Source organism: Dipodomys ordii, unplaced genomic scaffold (genome assembly GCF_000151885.1).
Source record: "Dipodomys ordii isolate 6190 unplaced genomic scaffold, Dord_2.0 Scaffold79, whole genome shotgun sequence".
In the NCBI taxonomy this organism is placed as follows: domain Eukaryota; kingdom Metazoa; phylum Chordata; class Mammalia; order Rodentia; family Heteromyidae; genus Dipodomys; species Dipodomys ordii.
In genome coordinates, this window is record NW_012267295.1 from 2,230,738 (window position 1) to 2,244,621 (window position 13,884).

The 13,884-nt window shown below is 44.5% G+C and overlaps 1 protein-coding gene across 1 annotated transcript in view; it reads right to left on the bottom strand.

Annotated features, from left to right (window-relative positions):
- Tnrc6b (trinucleotide repeat containing 6B) overlaps positions 1-13,884 on the bottom strand; it is a 241,956-nt gene that overhangs the window by 227,424 nt on the left and 648 nt on the right. The window lies entirely within an intron of this gene.

Genomic DNA, 13,884 nt, shown 5'->3' on the forward strand with positions numbered 1-13,884 from the left:
GCTCTACCACTTGAGCTACAGCGCCACTTCCGGTTTTCTGGTGGTTTATTGGAGATAGGAGTCTCACGGTCTCTCCTGCCCGGGCTGGCTTTGAACCGCGATCCTCAGATCTCAGCCTCCTGAGTAGCTAGGATTACAGGCGTGAGCCACCAGTGCCCGGCTGTTCATGAGACTCTTATCTCCAATTAACCATCAGAAAAGTGGAAGTAGCATTGTGGCTCAAGTGGTAGAGCATGTGCCTTGAGCTGAAGAATTGAGAATAGCGCCCAGGCCCAGAGTTCAAGCCCCACAATCAACCAAAAGAAAAAAGAAAAAAAAAGAAAAGGAAACATAGGTTTTTAAAGAAAGAGAAAAGAAAATATTGGGTAGGAAATGTTTTCTGGGGAGCAACAAGAAGCAGCAGAAATGACAGAAAGCTACCTGAGCCATGTAGACATAACCTGAGGATGACTAGAATGCTAAGCTGCTGGGCATGGTGGCTCACTTCTGTAATCTCAGTGTTCGTGAATATCAAGAGTTCCAGGTCAGTCTGAGAGAAGAAAGGAAGATCCTATCTTAAAAAGAGTCCAAAGTCACTGAAAAAAGAGCTAAGTGATAGGGAAGTATTTCAAGATCAGTGTCAGTAAATTTCAAAATTTAAGTATTAGAGGATGGGCTCCAGGACCATTAGGCACATGGAGGAAGGTGAAGCAGTGCCCCCTTTCTGAGAAGCATCCTGAGCCTTCCATCCCAAAGAAGGAGACTAAGTGATTAACAAATTTCAAGAAAATGACCCCAAGAACACATTTTTCAGGACAGGAAGTGCAGAGTGCATCAGTTTCAAGGCAAACACACAGATCAGTGGAACCCTGGTAAGTTCGGGAAGCATAGGGTGGTGTCACACAAAGTGCTGAGACAGAGTCACAAGCTGTGGTTGGGGCAGAGGGTCCCCCCTTTTAAAGTTTTCAACCCAGCCTTTACTGGCTTGAAATGTGATGTCTTGTGCATTTTCATTCTATTGGGTTTTGTTCTTTCTACAAAGAGCCTTTCACTGTTTGTTTTCTTTTTGTTTTCGGTGTTTTAAAGGTAACACTCCCCCGGGGCCATCTGTGTGCTACACAGTGGTAGGGTGAGACACACACAGACCCCATTTTCCATAGTCATTCACAACCTCTGCCCCAGCATAGTTGAAGCAGCAGTAATGACTGTGCTGCTTTAAGGGGATTGAGCCAAACTGCAAAATAAAAACATCCTAAGTGTTAAGCATACAGTGTAACAACACAAACTTTTATCATAGGAGGCAGATGTAAGAGAATCCACTGTCCACGGTTCACCTAACAAGAAAGTATATTTAGAAGTTCCACGGAGACGTGCATCTGTGTAAAGATCTCCTCACTTGGCCAAAGGGAGCATGGAGCACACTGCTCCATCAGCAGGATCTGCACGGGAGGAACAACGCAGCTCCGTCTTTTACTCAGCTCTCCCAGTTTCAGAACCTCATAGCAGCAGTTGCTCAAGACCTTTCCCTGGATCTGCCTGGGGGCTGAAGGGGTGAGGGCTGGGGACTGAAGGGGGAAAGGCTGGGGGCTGAAGGGGGGGAGGGCTCTAAGTTAGAAAGCCTAGGCCACTTTTACTTTTTGAGGCTCCCAGGTTATATACTTTTACAATACAGACATGCCCAAGAAATGCATTATAGAAATAGGCCACACTCAGTACTAATTGTCTCTCTCACCTTTCTCAATCTAGACTTTAATCATCTACTCTCACTCCAGAAATACCAAGCAGACTTGCAGAGCTGAAAAGCACTGGGTAATCAATAAGGTATAGAGATCCCTTAACCTTTTGTTGTTATTCTGTCACTGGTTTGTATGTATACGTATAATGATAGGATCTCACTGAATAGCCCCAAAGAAACTTTCCAAGGAAGACTATTTCCATGCCCCTTGGCTGTTGAGGACATTCCCTTTCATCTCTGCCCCACCCTTTGTATGGCCTATCACAGTATTTGTCTCACATAATGGCTGGTATCCCTCAGGAGCAAAGGTCTTCCCTTCCCATCCCAGCAGTCCTGGCAGGACCCTCCTGTCTCAGCCTCCCATGCACTGGGACTGGGGCTGGAGGTGTGGCTTAGTAGTTGAGTGTCTACCTAGAAAGCACTAGGTCCTAAGTACAAAGCCCAGTACTGTCAAAAATTTTAACCTGGGTTCGATTCCTCAGCACCACATAAGCAAAAAAAAAGAAAAAAGCTGGAAGTGGCGCTGTGGCTCAAGTGGTAGAGCGCTAGCCTTGAGCTGAAGAGCTGAGGGACAGCGCCCAGGCCCAGAGTTCAGGCCCCACTATGGGACCCAAAAAAACCCCAAAAAACATGCAAGTATAAATCTGATGGTTCCCTCCACATACTTAAAAGAGTTCATGAGACCTAGAGTACCTGCCCTTTCACCTGCCCCAAATGTGACTGCCATGTGAATAAGAACCTGAATTCTTATTCTTGTCCTAGTAACTCACTAGTAGTGAAGACCCAGCCACCATCTTCATTTCCTGCCACCCTCTCCTTGATTGCCTGTGCTCTTGTCACATGGTCCTCTTCAAGTTCCCAGAAGACCTATTCTTTCTGTCTCAGGTACTGTGTGGTTCACAAGGCTCCCTCTGGATAGAAGACAGGCACCCAAATTTGAACAGATACCCCTGAGTCTTCAGAGCTCAGTTAATATGCCAATGTGTCCTTTATTTTTACTTTTATTTTTTTCTGTCCGAGACTGGGACTCGAACTTGGTATCGGATACTTTCACTCATTGGCTGGCATTCTGCTACCTGAGCCATGCCTCCACCCCTTTCTTTAATTAATGACTCCCTAGTTACCCCACCCTAGTGAGAGAGCCCATTTTTAAACACTCAAAGAAAGCACTTAATACAATTGTAAGACAAGCACTGAATTTGTATATTACTTTACCCTGCTGGAAAACAGCTGCGTGAATAAAAATACTTTGTCTTTTGTTCACTAGTATCTAGCATCATGTGTTATGTGGAGTAGAGAGGCCTTCAAAATTATTTCAATTAAATTAGGAAGACAGAGTTAAAACAGTATTTTAAAAACCTGGGCTGGAGGTATAGGTTAGTGACAGATCACATGCTTAGCAGATAAGAGGCCCTGGATTTAGTTTCTACCCAATACCACAAGAAAGTAAAAATTAAAAAGAACAGTTGTGATAGTTGAATTAAGTATGGGGGACTTTCCAGGTTGCTTGTTTGTTTGGTTGATACTAGCTAGCAGCACTGGGGATTCAATCTGGGGCTTATTAGGCAACCATTCTGCCACTGAGTTATACCCCCAGATATTTATCTTTTTACTTTTTCAATTGACAGATAATAATTACATGCCTAGGGCTGGGAAGGTGGCTCAGTGGTAGAGTGCTTGCCTTGCATGCATGAGGCCCTGGGTTTGATTCCTCAGCACCACATAAACAGAAGAAGCCAGAAATGGTGCTCAGGTATAGTGTGCTAGCCTTGAGCTGAAGATCCCCCAGGCCCAGAGTTCAAGCCCTACGACCGAAAAAAAAAAAAAAAGCCTATATGGTATATAATGTGATGTTTCTATGTGTTTATATATTGCTCTTATCTTTATTTTTTTGTTTTAAAAAATATTGTTATTATAAAGGTGATGTACAGAGGGGTTACAGTTACATAAGCCGGGTAGAGAGTACATTTTTTTCTGGACAGTGTCACCCCTTATACTGATATTGTAAGACCAGCAAAGTTGACTCAAAGCAGAATGTGGGAAAATTGTCAGCAATCTCATACTCTCTATGAATATAACCTTATGACTGTGCTATGGAAACCAAACATATAAAGCCTGTTTACACATAACAAAATATTGAAAGAAAAATTATACTCAAACTGCCACCTGATTTGTTCATGTCTAATAATTAGCCCATAATTGCAGTTATTAATTGCTGATGTAAGATGAAATAAACATATCAAAATTCTCATCACTAAGAATGAAATTTTAAATGTGAAATGGATTTTTTATAATACCAATTATTTTCAGAGAAAGAGGAGTTCATATATATATGTATGTATATTTTTTTATTTTATTTAATTAATTTTTGTCAAGGGGGTCTGAACTCTGGGCTTGGGCACTGTCCCTCAGCTCTTTAGCTCAAGGCTAGCCCTCTACCACTTGAGCCATAGCACCACTTCTGGCTTTTTCTGCTTATGTGGTGCTGAGGAATCGACCCCAGGGCCTCATGCATGCAAGGCAAGCACTCTACCACTGAACCACCTTCCCAGCCCCGAGTTTAGATATATTTTATGTGGGATCTTAAAAGAATTTTATATGTCCTTATTTGGAGTTTTGGACTTTTTTTTCCTGTCAGTCATGGGGCTTGAACTCTGGGCCCGGGTGCTGTCCCTGAGCTCTTCAGCTCAAGGCCAGCACTCTACCACTTGAGCCACAGCATCACTTCTGGTTTTCTGGTGGTTAATTGGAGATAAGAGTCCCATGGACTTTTCTGACCGGGCTGTCTTTGAACTGTGATCCTCAGATCTATGCTTCCTGAGGAGCTAGGATTACAGGCATGAGTCACCCAGGCCCGATGAGACTTTCTTTCTTTTTTTTTTTTTTTTGGGTCCGGTTGTGGGGCCTGAACTCTGGGCCTGGGCACTGTCCCTCAGCTCTTCAGCTCAAGGCTAGCACCCTACCACTTGAGCCACAGCACCACTTCCGGCTTTTTTCTTTTTGCTTATGTGGTGCTGAGGAATCGAACCCAGGGCCTCATGCATGCAAGGCAAGCGCTCTACCACTGAGCCAACTTCCCAGCCCCGATGAGACTTTCTTTACATTCCATTCCGTTCCTTGTGAGAAAGTATGTTCAGTCTGCAGCCATGGTAATTATCTTTAATACTACTTGTAATAAGTAAACATTTAAAGATTTTAGAAAATATTGTAATGGAAGTTTTTAATTTGTCTGAAATTTTGCTTTAGTCATTGTAGTTTTTAGTGAGTAAACCACTTAATTCTTACTGGTAGACATAATCACAATGGTCATCCCTTTAAACATCTTGTTCCATGCTAAGGATGCATGTGATTACTCTGGGACATTTGAATGCTTACCATGTACTGAATGCTGTGCTAGAAGCCAGGACTGCCAGGATGGGAAAAGGAGAAGATCTTTGTTTCTGAGGGATTCTGAACCAAATGCACAAGGTAGACCTGGACGCAGGGTGCCATTTGGTGGGATAAGTACTATACTAGACCGTATGGTACAAGGAGTGGGGCAACGATGTAAAGGAAGCTGATGTCAGCGTCCAGGACCAAGAGCGGACTTCCCATTTGAAACTAGAAATGACTTTATTTGTAATGATCTAGCGCATAGTATTTGAACTCAAAGACATTTTAAAGTTTCATTCTAGAAAGATAATCATAAACTAGCATCGTGCTTAGTTGATATATTTGTTGAGAAGAGTACCTGTAACTGCAAATGATGTCAGGTAGATTTACAATGTGGTGACTCACATCAGCTTATCTGTCAAAGCAGAGTGAAGGAAGTGACCTCTAGGTGACCTGCCGCGGTGCTGATGCCATCTCACAGGGCTCAGAGGCTCAGCAGTGAAAGGGATTAAATCAGGAAGGACATACCCAGACCACGGTGGGCTCCTGGGTGTGTGTCCCCCAGCCTCCGCTCTGCTTCCAGGTCACTCACTGAAGTAGCATTAGTCTCATGGCTGCTAACCAGGGTTGGTGAAAAGATGGAAGGGAAATCTAGCTCTTTTTCCTTCTCTTCAGGTTCAACACTTTTCTGTCCCCTTCTGTGTTACCTTTTTGTTACTATAACTGATTTACAAAGAGGAAGTACTTAGGTTAGGGTATCCCTGGTCAGTTGGCTTATTCACAGTTTTGGAGGGCTCAGTCCATGCTCAGTTGGCTCATTGCTTTTGGGCTTTATGGCAATGCTGTACATTATGGTAGACAGTGGGAGCACCTGGTGAAGGGGCCCCTGACTTCATGGGGACCAGGAAGCAAAAGAGACAGGAAGAGGAGGAGCCAGGGTTTCAGTATATCCTCTTGAAGGGCAAATCCACATGACCTCACTTCCCTCTACAGGGACTTCTCCTACTAAAGGCTCTTCACCTCCTAATAGAACTAAGCCTTCAACACAGGGGCCTCCGGGGTCATTCAAGATCCAAACTCTTAACACCTCCTACCATCATTCCCTGCCAGTCCATCCCATCTTTTGCTATCTTCATTCTATAATCACTGGATTATTTTTTAAGAACAATTGTAATGCCAGTAATCCCAGTGCATAGTCATGTTTCTTGATTGATTGATTGCCAGTTCTGGGGGTTTGAACTCAGCCTGGGCACTGTCCCTGAGCTTTTTTTTTGGGCTTGGGGCTTGAACTCTGGGTCTGGGCACTGTCCTTCAGCTCAAGGCTAGCACTCTACCCCTTGAGCCACAGCACCACTTCTGGCTTTTTTGTGTTACTGAGGAATGGAACCAGGACTTCATGCATGCTAGGCAAGCATTCTACCACTAAGCCACATTCCCAGCTGAATTTATTTTTTGTTGGTCATGTGGCTTGAGCTTAGGGTCTGGGTGCTGTAAGCTGTTTTGTTCAAGGCTAGCACTCTGCCATTTTGAGCCACAGTTCCACTTCAGTTTTAAGGTGTGGTTAATTGGAGATATGACTCTCATGGACTTTCCTGCTGGGGAGCTGGCTTTAAACCATAATCCTCAGATCTCAGCCTTCTGAGTAGCTAGGATTACAAGTGTGGACCATAAGGTCCCCATCTTAAATTTTTTTTTGGGGGGGGGTCCGGTCGTGGAGCCTGAACTCTGGGCCTGGGCGCTGTCACTCAGCTCTTCAGCTCAAGGCTAGCGCTCTACCACTTGAGCCACAGCACCACTTCTGGCTTTTTTCTTTTTGCTTATGTGGTGCTGAAGAATTGAACCCAGGGCCTCAGGCATGCAAGGCAAGCGTTCTACCACTGAGCCACCTTCCCAGCCCACTTGCATGGTTTTTCAAAAATTGTTTTGTGTATATGTGTGCACATGCATGCACATCCAAGTGTACCAGTCCTGGGGCTTGAACTCAGGGCCTGGAAGTCATCCCTGAGCTTCTTTGTGCTCAAGGCTAGTACTTTACCACTTGAGCCACAGCTCCACTTTTGGCTTTTAGGTGATTAATTAATTGTAAATAAGGGTCTCTTGGACTTTCCTGCCTGGGTTAGCTTCTAACCACAATCCTCAGATCTCAGCCTTCTGAGTAGCTAGAATTACAGGTGTGAGCCAATGGCAGCACAGGCTGTTCTGTTGAGACAAAATCCTCCTGTGTATCCAGGCTGGCCTTGAAAACTCCCTCACCCTTCTGCCTCTGCCTCCCAAGTGATGGGATTACAACTACCAACCACTATGCTTGTTTTTTTGTTGTTTTGTTTTCATTGGTTGTGGGCCTTGAACTCTGGGCATGGGCGCTGTCCCTCAGCTCTTCAGTTCAAAGTTAGCACTCTACCACTTGAGTCACAGCACCACTTCAGGTTTTCTGGTGGTTTATTAGAGATAAGAATCTCACTGACTTTCCTGCCCAGGCTGGCTTTGAACCTTGACCCTCAGATCTCAGCCTCCTAAGCAGACAGGATTCAGACGTGAGCCACTGGCGCCTGGCTATACTTGGTTTTTGAATAAATGTTTTATATTGAGATTGATGTAAAACATGTATAGATCCATAGTTTTCATTTTTTAACAAAAGATTATTCTCACTAAAGTTTCAACAATTCTCTAAAAACACAGAATTCCCTATCTGCAAGAGAAAAAAAACTAGGGTTCCATGAAACTAAGTAATTTATTTGGGGTATTTATTCAATCAAAACTTGCATGTCTACAGTATGTGCCTGGATATGTAGAGCTGAATGGTCTCTCATAAACTTACACTCTAGCAGGACAGACAAATCTAGAAACATGATATGATGTAGTCAATATGGAAGCAAGAGAGAAATTAAAACTTCCTAGGAAGAAACTGATCATTTCACCTTCATGTTAGGGCTTTTAAAGAACATTTTTTTACTACAGTTTTTGAATTCTCAAGCACTCCTGTGCTTGAAACATAGCTGGCTCTCAAGCAAGTGTCTGCAATACAAACAAATGCAGAACTTTTGACTCCTAGACTTACTAGTAAGTCTCTCTGAACAAGGTATGCATGAATGCCAATAATTATGCAATGACTTTGGAGCTCTGATTTTTTTTTTGGGGTCCGGTCGTGGGGCCTGAACTCAGGGCCTGGGCGCTGTCCCTCAGCTCTTCAGCTCAAGGCTAGCACTCTATCACTTGAGCCACAGCGCCACTTCCGGCTTTTTTCTTTTTGCTTATGTGGTGCTGAGGAATCGAACCCAGGGCCTCAGGCATGCAAGGCAAGCGTTCTACCACTGAGCCACCTTCCCAGCCCTGGAGCTCTGATTTTGAAGCTGGTGGAGAGCCAGTTTCCAAACAATGAAAGAAAAAATGAGCCATTAAAGTCAAACTTTTTTGTTTCTCATTTTCGGAGGAAAGATCTCACTAAGGGATACCGGAGTCCCTGCAACTATTGATCCTCCTACCAATACCAAGATTATAGGTATACATCACCAGGCACAGCTGCAAAGTTCAATTCTGAGTCAACCTGAAAACTTGTAACAGTATCTAGTCAGCTATTCTTTTTTTGTGTGTGAGTTGTGGGGCTTGAACTCAGGCACTGTCCCTGAGCTCTTTTGTTCAAGGTTAATACTCTACCACTTTGAACCATAGTGCCACTTCTGGTTTTCTGGTGGTTATCTGGAGATAAGAGTCTCACAGGCTTTTCTGCCTGGGCTGGTTTCAAACCATGATCCTCAGATCTCAGCCTCCTGAGTAGCTAGGATTATAGGCATGAGCTATTGGCATCTGGCTCAGTTATTGTTTAATTTTTTTTAAAGCAAATCTACTTGAAACATGTAAGATGCATAATATTCACAATTCTATACATGTTAATCTACCCTAATAAGATGAAAGGGGGGAGGATAGAAAGACATAAACGTACAATCAGTGGATGAAGAAACTATCCCATCAAGACAATAAAGAAAACATGCCAGAGGCCTTGGGTAGATGGCCCAGTGGGAAAGCAAGATGCCCAGCATGCACCAGGCCTTGAATTCAATCCTCAGGGCCATATACTCCTTCATAGTTCATGATGTCTGTCCTCAAAACAATTTTGATAATATACTCCACTTAAAATACTTACAGATTGCCTACTACAGGCTAGGTTAGATGCTTAGGGGACAAAGCAAAGGCCTGTTTCCAAGAAACTCAGGCTTCAGAGGGAAGCAGACAACATACAATCGAGGACAATCAAGGTGTTTCACATACCCTCATTGAGGGTATGAGTGGTTGACATTGAGTCTAATTCACCAGACATCCATAAGAATGTCTATGTCTTAGTCAATGTCTATGTCTTCTCAGCTGTAAATATAATAAAGATTGGTTCTGAGTAATGGACACACTAGTGTTATAAAAATATCACATGAAACCTGGAACAGTGGTGTCCACCTGGAAGGCTGAGGTAGAAGGACCACCGGAGCCCGAGAGTCTGAGGTTGACTTGGCAATAGGGGAAGACTGTCATCTCAAAACAAGAAAAAGTTAATTATATTACAACACTACAGAAGAGATGGAAGAACACAAGGTTTTGGATGATCCTCGGGTCCCTGTGTTTCTCAAGGAAGGGTCAATGTGCCTGCTCAAAGGTTAGTCCTTCTTGTACGCTCAATTCCCTTACGTTGTACAGAACAGTAACTTCAGAGCCATCCACCGCCTGATCTCCATACTTAGCATACTGGAATGATGAAGCTGCTTCAAGATGAAGTGAATCCAGTTATCAAAAGGCCAGTGGCTGGAATTACCCATGTCTGGTAGTCAGCTATGCTGAAGGCATGGCTTAGGGCTGAGCTGTCCAACATGTTGGCTGCCACCTACCAACATGAGGCTACCCAGCAACTGAAATGTGGTTAGTGTGAGTTGAGATGGATCTGACTAAAAAACACATTCCAGATTCCAAAGACTTAATATGAAAAAGAATGTAAAGGGGGCTGGGAATGAGGCTTTAGGGATAAGAGTGCTTGGCACACCATGCCTGAAGCCCTGGGTTCGATTCCTCAGTACCACATAAACAGCAGAAAAAGACAGAAATGGAGCAGTGGCTCAAGAGGTAGAGTGCTAACCTTCATTTCTTTCTTTTCTTTTTTTCTGTCTTTTTTTTGGGGGGGGGTTGGTCATGGGGCTTGAACTCTGGGCCTGGGCGCTGTCCCTCAGCTCTTCAGCTCAAGGCAAGTGCTCTACCGCTTGAGCCACAGCACCACTTCCTAGAGTGCTAACCTTGAGCACATGAAGTTCAGGGAAAGTGCCCAGACCCAGAGTTCAAGCCCCGGGACTGGCAAAAAAAAAGAATATAAAGTATTTCAGTAATATTTTATTCAGGGAATAAAATGGTACATATGTCAATTTCACTTTGTGTGTATATGTGTGTTCTGGGACTTGGAACTCAGGGCCTAGGCACTGTCCCATCCCTGAGCTTTTTTCTTAAGGCTAGCCCTCTACCAGTTGAACCACACCTTCATTGCTTGGCTTTTTGGTAGTTAATTAGCAGTAAGAGTCTCACAGATTTTCCTGCCCAAGCTGGCTTCCGACTGCGATCCTCAGACTCCTGAGCCTCCTGAGCAGCTAGGATTACAGGCATGAGACACTGGCATCCAGCTCCTTTTTCCTATTTTAATGTAGCTACTAGAAAATTTTAAATTATGGATGCAACTCACTTTTGTGGCTTGCTTTCTATTTCTATTAGACAGGCGTAATCCAGAGAGTTTTAAATAACAAAATAAAAAGTGTAAACCCTATAGACAATAAAACACCATTGAAAGCTTTCAATCCTAAGTGTCTGTGATAGATTTGGGAGGAGGGGGCACAGGAAAAATGAAGCAGTCTAGCATGGGGGTAATCTGTAGGAACAAAATACTCAACAGTTGTCAAAGACTGCCTATATCAAAGGACAAGCAGGCTGCTTGGCTGGAAAGCATATGAGGTGTCCAGACACACCTTGCTGGGTGGAGAGAGAACTCAAGAACAGGTTGAGACAAGAGAGGACGGACAGGTGCAAGTGCTGATGTCAGCCAGCATAACCAGAGTGCAATGCTCACCGGACCCACAAGCTCAGCACAGTTTAGGTTAAATCTAGTCTGGCTTAGTGATAAGTCTCACAGCAGAGGCTCAAAGCACACGAGAAAAGGACTGGCATTCTCTTCAGACATTTCAGTTCTATGTGGCAAGCCCTCCATCAGCCAGGCTAAGTCACAGAGAAGCCCAGGCAGAGGGTGAGGCTACCAGAAACCACAGGATAACAATAAATAATAAAAGCAAAAGCCTACCTCATAATATAACCAACAACTATTTTCTAGGAGTCTGGGAGTCAGGCTGTTTGCCTGACACTTGGGACAGGCTCTTGAGAGTGGGCCAACAAGTACTTGCTTAGGTAGCACACACAAAGCCCTAGGTTCAAGCCCAAGCCCTAGGGAAAAAATAAACCAAACAAAACTGGTCTGGTCCTGATCCACAAGTTGTGGTGAGAGCTATGAAGAATGAACAGACACCCTGGCACAGAGGGTGACTGGGGACTAATGGAACAAGAACCTACAGAAGTTTCTCAAAGGATAGCCACTGACCTTGGCCTCAGGATTCTCCAGCTTTGCTTGTCTCTTATACCACTTGTAGCCCCACCTCTTTCTCCATAATCTCTTTGTAAGAGCCCTCTGCTCCTTATTTCCTCTGAAATAAGGAAGCAAAAAAATTAATTGAAGAAAAAAGTTTCTTCATAGATGTGATGGCATATGCCGGTATCCCACCGGGGAGTCTGAGGCAGAACGATCACAAGTTTCAAGCCGGCCTGACAAGACTGTTAAAAAAAAAAAATCAAACTCATTACTGGTGGCTCACACCTATAATTCTAACTGCTCAAGAGGCTAATATCTGAAGATCACAGTTCAAAGTCAGCCCAGGCAAGAAAGTCTATAACACTCTTACCCCCAGCTCTAGGTGGAGCTGTGGCTCAAATGGTAGAACACTATCCTTGAGCAAAAAAGTTCAGAGACAGCAACCAGGATTGGCACGCACGCACGCACGCATGCACGCACGCACGCACGCACACACACACGCACACAAAAACAATAGTTTAGATGTACTTCTGTAGAAAATCTTTAATGAACTTAATTTAACCTTAACTTCTTCTGTTAGGCAAGGAAAAGGTAATCACTAGTGGCATTCTCCCTTTTCTTCTTTTGAGTGTGCGTGTATATGGGAGGGGTAGAAGTGGTACTATCTTTGAACTCATGGCCTCAAACTTGCTAAGTGGGAGCTTTACTACTTGGGTCATGCTCTAGTTATATTTGAAATAGGGTCTCACTTTTTTCCCAGGCCAGCATTGACTGTGAGCCTCCTGATCTCTGCCTCCAAAGCAGCTAGGATTTGAGGGATGAGCTAGGATTAAAGGCATGAGTCATGGGCACCTCAGATGACAGTCTCCTTTTCTACATTTTTAAATACTGGGGTTGAACCTAACTGAAGCCATGTCCCTCTCTAGTCTAAAGCATCCTGTCTTTCTTCCTCTGGATACTTTAAGAGGTAAATGAAACAAACACAGCTGTGAAACCATGCAGACTTCAAGCTTTTCCTCACTGCATGGCTCTTAGAGGCCTTTTTTGTCCCCAGAACAGTGATGGCATCTATGCCACAGGTCTAAGTCAAAGATTAGGAAAATAAAGGACACATGGTAAGCATGCCATAAATGTGAGCTGAGATTATTGTCATTTGAATACATGGTATGGCTAATTTCAAAACGTTTTTAAGTGCTTCTATTTGAGAGGGCTTTTTTTTCTGGAGTATATTTATGTTCAGAGAGATAAGCAGCTTTAGCAATTTCTTCTCTTCTAATCCTACACTGAAACTACTCTGTTCAAACCATGATGTTTAGGATTTTGTGACCACAAAATAAGTATACAAGCATCATTATTACCATCATTGCATCCTAAGTACAAGTCAGTCTGTCTTGTGTTTGGGATGCCCGTGAACCTAAGTAAGCACAGCGACTTACCTACCTGCGGCCAGGCCGAGAAGCAGGAGAAATAAGTCCAGTGCATGTTACTAGAAAAACCTAGGTCGTGTTAAAGGGAAGATTACTGATGTTTGGCCAAACTAACAGGAAAACTTAACGCTCCTGAAATCTTCCACTAGGGAAAAAAAAAATGACCTCTATCATTAAACTCGGAAAACGCGATGATGTGGGATTTCTGGGCACCTTTCTAACTGCTGGGGACGTAATGATGCACTCACTGACTCTTGGTTGACTTTATTCACTGAGTCAAAAGTAACAAAATAATCAAAAGATACATAAGAAAGCGAAAGGATCCTAAGCCCCAGGCCGGTGACCTGCAACTACCAGCATCCACGGAATGCAGGCTGGGCTGGGCTCCGAGGCGGCGGACCAGAGGCTGCGGTTCTGGGCGTCACTCGCCCGTCCCTCTAAATGTATTTTGCGGGATCCGGTATATGGCCGCTAAGGGCTACTAACCCCCCAACCCTGGTTTAAAATCTAAAAGGCACCAGCCCAGGGGCAGGTGGCATCCGCTCCCCAGGGTGGCTTCGAACCCTGTCATCCCTCCAGCCCCTCATTTCCTGCCACCACCGCCTCCCCACGCTTCCACGCACGCAGGGGCCTCCGCCCGGTGACTCCATCACACAGATCCCGCACACAGGGCCGGACGCCGAGGGACCCGGGGCCCGATGCTCCCCCGGCCTCCTCCCACCGCCAGGTACGGCAGGGGCCCGAGCTCCCCCGCTCCCCACCCCCCACCCCGG